Raw genomic sequence first — 7,858 nt, 5'->3', positions numbered from 1 at the left:
AAGAATGTGGGGACTTTTTCTTCCCAAGAAATCTATGTGCAGTCAGTTCCCCCAGGAGTGTGGCTTTAGTCAGACTCAGTTGCCCTAGAGAACAGTTTCAAGTAAAGAAATACATTTTAACCAAGTTTGACAAGTTCAACAACAAATACCAAAAGACCTCTATTACATTACAATGACCCACATGGGAAGAAAAAACATTTCTGAATTATGTAGAAGAAGACAGTGAAGATCGTTTTATTCCTTTCTTGTAGTGTAACTAAGAGCCATTGTTTTAATATATTTAAATAAACAGTTTTTTAATTTGTGGGAAAATATATCACACTAAAAATCTCTCCACATTTCATACAGTAACTATACGATGAATATGGTATGGAAATTGAAGCATAGATATTTTAAAACTCCAATTCTAGACTACCAACATTAAATGATTTGGCTATCATCCACTCATGTTTTCCATTTCTTTTATATCATACATTTGTCAATATGGGCATAGGAGTTTTCAGATTTATTTTGGACATAGGTGAGTAGGTGCTTGGTGTAAGTCCCATGTTTAGTTTCATCATAGAAGCCTTGTGGCTGTTAAGAAGAGAAAAATAGTCAGGAGAAGGTCACTTAAGGCCATTTCTTATCTTAAAAAGTTCCCAGTTGGATATTTCATATATCTGTAGATGGAAGTTGTGTAAAGGAGTGAAGAAATTCTCTGAAGTACTAGTTTAACTGTATCATAAACATTAGTTACAGGGAAAATTGCCCTGAACAAAAGTTAATTCTTATTTAACAGTGGAAAATAAGATGTAAAACATAGGTTTGGCCCTCCTTCTGAAAGGTATCAATAATACCTCAATCTTCGCAAACAATAGTTGACTCAGTGAATATACTGGAGGCAAATACATATGGATGGAATTTTTCTACCCATTTTAAAATGATTAAGAGAAAAAGGCACTTGAGATAGAATGAATTCGGAATTTTGAGGGAAAACAGCCACTGGTAACTCACTGGACGTGCCTTGATAAATTTTAACTGCAGAGATGTTGCACATCTTTCTTGTCTGTAGCATCCTTTCTGCAAAGGATCCTGAGAAGCAAGAGGATAGACAATATTTTTTTGAGATAACTTGTTTAGAAATAGATAAGTCATGTATCTAGAAATATGGACTTATACTTACAGTTGTTTGTAGCATTTTTAAATGATTTCTGTTGTGCATATTATGCAATATAATTCCTAACTATTGGGAAATATTTCGGAGAATTTAAAAAACAGTGATAGAGAAACAATAGGTTTCTCTGGAAGCCATAATCTACAGTGAGAGGCTTACAGTGGGCAGAGTGTCTGAAGTGTATTAACAATGAATTACCAAGAAAAGAAAGAAAGAAAGAAAGAAAGAAAGAAAGAAAGAAAGAAAGAAAGAAAGAAAGAAAGGAAGAAAGAAAGAAAGAAGGAAAGAAAAGTTATTTTGTTTTAAAAAAGAACGAAATGAAATGACTTCTCAGTAGCAAGAATTAGAAATCCAGTTTTTTGTTTTAAAATATACCTAAATACAAAATTTTCATCACACAAAAAACATTCAGCAGTTCAGAATAAACATCTGCAATAATAAGGACAATTAGAAAGTGTTTGTCATTTTAACCAATGTAATACCATAAAAATATTTTAAAACACATAAGTGCTCATACAAAAACAAAGTGCCGTGCACTTAGTTCATATTTTTGTAATTGACAGGGAGCAGGGACAAGAAGAGCTTTGAAATATTCTTTCACAGATGGACTAGAAGAGAAAAAAGTAACAACACAGAAAGCAAGATATAGTCCAGAAATTTAAGAAAAAAAGATGACCAAGCAGAGTTTAGTTTGCTGGGAAGATGGAGATTAGCCTGACCAGAGAGAAATCGGGCTACAATAATGAGTAACTCATAAATCAAGTATATCAAATCTTTTTATTTCTTTTCTTTTTTAATTGGTTATTTTATTTGTTTACATTTCAAATGTTGTCCCCCTTCCCAGTTTCCCCTCTGCAAGTCCCCTATCCCATCCTCCCTTCCCCTGCCTCTATCTTTAACACTGAGTTCAGAGATGGCAGACAGGGTTACAAGAGAAAGGGTATAGCTGTGGACTTGATAGATATCATGGAGGATAGGGATGTCAGAATTAGAGAGGTACCAGTATCAGAGTGGATGAGACACTCAAAGAGAAATCAACTTAAATGCTAGGACATAACTTCCAAGATAAATCCATCCAGACTAAGGGGGTTGCAATCACCAAACCAAAGAAGCATAAAATATCACCAAAGTCAAATAACAAGGAAAAATTCAGAACATGACATTATGGTAGAGTCATAGACCAAGGTCTCAAATGAATCTCTATTTGGTTGTTTAACTTTGTGGCATAATCTCTTCACAGCCTTCTCTTCACCTGTAAAAGATGTCTACCAAACAAAGTTGTTTTGAGAAACAAATGAATAAATGCAAACAAAACACCTGAAAAGAAATATGCGATGAATTTTATCATTAGATGGCAATTGATTAATGAAATGTGGTGCTTTGTAATTACCCACGAGGGTCAAACATGTCCTTGCTTCTGATGTTCACTGACCTTATCAGGCAAACTCCAGGGAAAGAACCTGGGGGACATAGTAGAAGAACGACTTCAATAAAAACTTGCAAAAGCACCCATTACTTTCTGTTATGATTCTTACTATTATTCCTTTTCAAAGAAATCATGGAGAAGAAAGTCAGAATTAGTCAGGACAATCCAAAGAGACATAATTTAGTGAACATCTGGATACAGAAATGAAGAAACCACAATTTCTAGTATTAGTTATTTTCCCAAGTTTTCTTGCCTGGTACTTATGCACTTCTTATAAAGATAATTGATGCACTTGGAGTAGTTTTTCTAATACGGCTTTTTTATATCTGTGTAACCATGAATCTTCACATATAGAATTGTAGTCTAATAGAAGAGCCAAAATCAAGCATATCTTTTCTGTTGTAAAACATCTATTCCCATTTTAAGCGTAGATCAATCCTTCAACACCTCAAAATACAGACACTTGCTTTTACTTAAAAGCGAGTGTGTGTGTGTGTGTGTGTGCGTGTGTGTGTATTGAGGTTTGTTTATGTTTCAGAAACCAATTCAATAATCTTCTCAAAATTTTAAGTGGAAAATACTCAACTTGCCTCTCATAAAGAAGGGAGTTTTCTGTAAGATTGTGTCTCTCAGTTATGTCAGAAGCTACTTTCATACAGAATCACCAACACAGCTACCTAAACTTGAGCTGAACAAGGACAATACTCCAACAAGGGTGGAAAGACAAAGCCCAGGCAGCTTCAACCCTATACAAAGAACTATTATAAACAACTAAAGAATGCTGAAAGTGGAAGCAATAGTTTTCCCCAAGGAAGAGCACACTAACTGGTTATCCAATACTAAATGGTCAACTCTGAAAGGATACATACAAGTAGCATTATACAAAGACATCATGAATTTTGCAGGAAAATGGATGTATCTTGAGAATATTGTCTTGAGTGAGGTAACCCAGTCCCAAAGGGACATGCATGGTATGTACTCACTTATAAGTGGATATTAGTTATAAAATACAGGATGGTCATGCTATCATTCAAAGAACCTATACAGGAAGGAGTGCACAAGAAAGGATGCTTGAGTCTTACTTGGATGCAGGAATGGAATAGTCATGGAAGGCAGATAAAGGGAGAAAACTGGGTGGAAGATGGCATCAGGAGGGCATGGAGGGGTTCCGTTCTGAGTCCAGTGGGAGGTGGACGGCAGGATGGCCATGAGAATGAATGGAAATCTGCAGTTGATAACTGACAGGGGTTGGGGGAAAGTAGGGAACATCTCCAGGAAGAGACAGAGACCACAGATAGGGGAGGCACCCAAGAATCAATGGGGTGTCCTTCTGTGACTTTCAGCATAGGGCACATGAAGCCTGGGGAGGCTACCTCCTGTGGCCAGGCAGGAACACTGGTGGAGTAATAGGAACACCAAGCCATCTACAAAACTTTCAACCCAAAACTTATCCTGTCTACAAGAAATGCAGGGATTGGGGATGGAGCAGAGACTGTGAGAACAGCTAACCAATAACCAATAATAGTTCTTTTACACAGAATTCTGAATACAACCCATTTGCCAAATGTGTTCTGAAGATATATTTTTCAGTTTTCATTTTCTTCACATTATTATCAAACAGCAGAGATTTTAATTTTTAATTAGTTCTAAATTGTGATTTTTTTTCTTTTGTGGTATCTGCTTTTTTGGCTTATCTAGGAAATATCTCTCTTTCCAAGATCATAAAGCACTTTGCCATCGTTTATTCTATAATTTTCTAGTTTGGAGTCCTTCTTTTAAATCTAAAATCCATTTCCACTTCGTTTTGTCAAATGAGGTACGTGTTGAGTCAGTATCAGTTCCCAGTACTTTATGGAGTTTGCTGGTACAATATATTGAAAATACCATGCTTTTCCATCACCTGACAGTGACTGATGGTATATGAATCTGCCTCTGAAATTCCCATCATGCTTTCTTGGTCTGTGTCTGACCTGTTCGCAAAACCATCGTTGCTCATTTCTGCAAAGCTATGACTACATTTAAAATGGAAAGTGTGGGTTACTTGCTCTGTCTTGGTGAAACTGCTTATTCTACAGCCTTCTCTGCAGCCCTTGATTTTTCCAGGTTAGTTCTGGAATCACATTGTTGAAATCTACTCAAAATCCTAATAATGTTTATATATTTGTTTTTTGTCACTATACAAACCTGAAGAGAAAAGGCATTTTAGAACATCCCCTTCAGTCTACCAACATGGTATATCCCTTCATTTATTTCCAGAACCCATGAATTTTTAAAAACTAGGTATTAATTTTCAGCATTTCAGTAATGCAATTTTTGCTTTATTCATAAACTCTTTTGTTTGTCAACATTGTTATGAAATGAATTGGTTTTTTTAATTTTGCTTTTAATTTTTTCATAACAATATAAACACAATTAATTTTGGTACATTCATACCTTGCTTCAACTCCAGTACTAGCTTTTGTATGACCGTTTGGTTTTTTATCTTATTTGAGTTTTCTGATGTGGACAGGACTTCGATAGGTATAAGTTTGTTCTGTTTAATCTATATGTTTTTATTTCATTTATTTTCCTTGTCATACTGAAGAAGAAATCCAATATTAAGTGAAACGGGAATTATGAAAATGATCATCCTTAGCTTATTGCTCAGCTTGCCTTTTCATCATTAAGTATCACATTGATTATAGTTTTCCTAAGTGCTCTATAAAAATTGAATATAATTTCTTCTGTTCATGATTTCCTGAGGGTGTTCTTATTAGGGAATATTAAATTTGGTCCAACACTGAATCAAGTCTCTGTAGATCATACTGTATTTTTCAGGCTATTGATATGTTAAGTTTATTGATTCTTCTAATGTTGAAATCAACTAGTTTTCCATGGTTCACAATGTACTTTTATTTTCACATTTTGGTAAAAATGTTTGAGCCTATGTTGATAAAGATTATAATTTTTAGTTTGTCTTTGTTCTTGTATGGCTTACATTTATTAATTTGTGGATAATATTAGCCTCATAAGAGTTTTGAAGCCTCTCTTATTTTTATGATCTCAAAAATGTTAGCATAACTAGGTTTTTTTGACCCTAAACAGTTCAGAAAACTTTACCACTGGACAACAGCAATTAGAATTTTCCTTTTTCAATATTTTAAAATATGAATTTAATTTTTAATTATAAAATTTTAAACATGTACTATGTTTCCAAAGTGAATTTTAAATGTCTATATCACAAATTAATTCATTATTTGATGAAAAAATCTCCGATTAAATCTGAACCCCATTTTCCCCATTATTTATACAATTTAAATCCTGATAACTGCCCTCCTCCTCCTCCAAGTCCTCCCCTCCCATAGTCCCTCACACCATTCCCCTCTCCCATTCCTTTTTGAGAGGGCAGAGCCACCCCTATGTGTTTCCTCACCCTGGTACATCAAGTCCCTTCAGGACTAGGCACGTGATCTCTCACTGAGGCCAGACAAAGCAGCCCAGTTTGGAGAACAGAATAACAGGCAGGCAGACATTCCAGCCTTGTTCCAGTTGTTGAAGGGCATGCATGAAGTTGGAGCTACACATCTGCTACACATGTGCAGGAAGTCTAGGTCAAGCCCATGTATATTCTTTGGTTAGAGGTTCAATCTCTGAAAGCCTCTAAGGGTCCAAGTTACTTGACTCTGTTGGTCATTCTATGAAGTTCCCATACTCTCTAGGTCCCTCAATCCTTCTCCCAGATCTTCCATAAGACTCCCCAAGTTCTTCCATAAGACTCTCCAAGCTCCGTCCAATCTTTGCCCGTGAGTTTCCGCATCTGTTTCACTCAGTTACTAAGTGGAGCCTCTCAGTGGACAGTTACGATAGGCTCCAGTCTGCAAGTATAACAGAGTATCATTAGTAGTGTCAGGGATTGGTGTTTGCCCATGGGATCAGTCTCAAATTGGGTTGGACATCGGTTGTCCATTCCCTCGGTCTCTGCGCCATCTTTCTGCCTGCATTTCTTGTAGACAGGACAAATTTATTTATCTTTTTTGGATGGGCGTTTTGTTCCTTGGTCTATGTTTCCTCTCTAGTCTTCTGTTTGGTGTGGCCTATGATTAAGCAGAGGGTCTCCACACAAATTGGACACTGAGACAGCTACAAGCAAGGTTGGGCAGATTGGTAGTAGGGTTTGGTAGCACCAGGAGAGTATGGGAGGCCTACAGGCAGGCGGCCAACCTGGAGTTTAGGCAGTCTGGTTGAGCAGGGTGTCTCTGTCCCAGTCTCTCTCATTTGTTCCCATTCTAGCTTCTTTTCTTTTGTTTTTGAAAGGCTGGGAATTTAATCCAGAGTCTCATGCATGCTAGGAGAGCATTTTATTACTAAAGTTTACTCAGTTTTTGTTCTTATTTTTTATTTAAGACAGTGTCCAACTTCAGCCGCCCAGCCAGGATCTAACCTCCTTCCCTTGCAATTTTTGCAGCTTTTCCTTTTGCTTTTCCCATGTGCAAAGCATGTGTATACATGGTTGCATATGTGTAGGATGTGAGAAGTCCATGGTTGCCTGAAAATATGGTGGTCTGGGAATCATTTTCTTACTGGTCTGCCTTGTATTCACTGTGGCAGGGTCTCCCAATCAAAGACAAACAGGATGACAGCCTCAGTCTTACTAGCCATCTTGTTCTGGGATCCTCAGCCCCCTTCTTCCGAGCTGGAAATAAGGCAGGCCACTGTGCCAACTCAAATGTGTTGTGAGCTCTAAGATCCAAAGCCCAACCTCAGGCTCGCACTTAATGAGTACTGCATCTCTTCACCCCAATTTTGGCATTTTTATATACAAAAAAAAATTATCTTTTTCATTTTTATGAAGTTAAATCCGCTCATCATTCCCTTTAAAGTTAAGGCCTGGCTGCCCTCTACCTACCATAAAGGGCTCTTCTCTCTGCCCCATTACCTGGACGATGGATTTACCGGAGTGACCAGAGCCACATCTTGGGCAACCTTGGAGAGCACAGCCCATCGCGGTACAGACACCACCGGACACAGTTTATGAGGGCAGGTGGGTAGGAGGTTGATTACTGGTATTGCTACCAAGGCATTGATTTAAGGGAGCCAGGCAGGGACCCTAAAGCGCTTCCATCCTAAAGCCACAATGAAAACACTTTTGTTTCTCATTCTCTACAAAATACACTAAGTGGTTTTGAATCCCTCAGATAGAAAGAAAGAAAGAAAGAAAGAAAGAAAGAAAGAAAGAAAGAAAGAAGAAAAGAAGAAAGAAAGAGAGAAAGAGAGAGAGAGAAGGAAAGAAAGAAGAA

This window comes from Grammomys surdaster, unplaced genomic scaffold, assembly GCF_004785775.1.
Source record: "Grammomys surdaster isolate TR1022 unplaced genomic scaffold, NIH_TR_1.0 125888, whole genome shotgun sequence".
In the NCBI taxonomy this organism is placed as follows: Eukaryota; Metazoa; Chordata; class Mammalia; order Rodentia; family Muridae; genus Grammomys; species Grammomys surdaster.
This window is presented reverse-complemented; position numbering follows the sequence as displayed.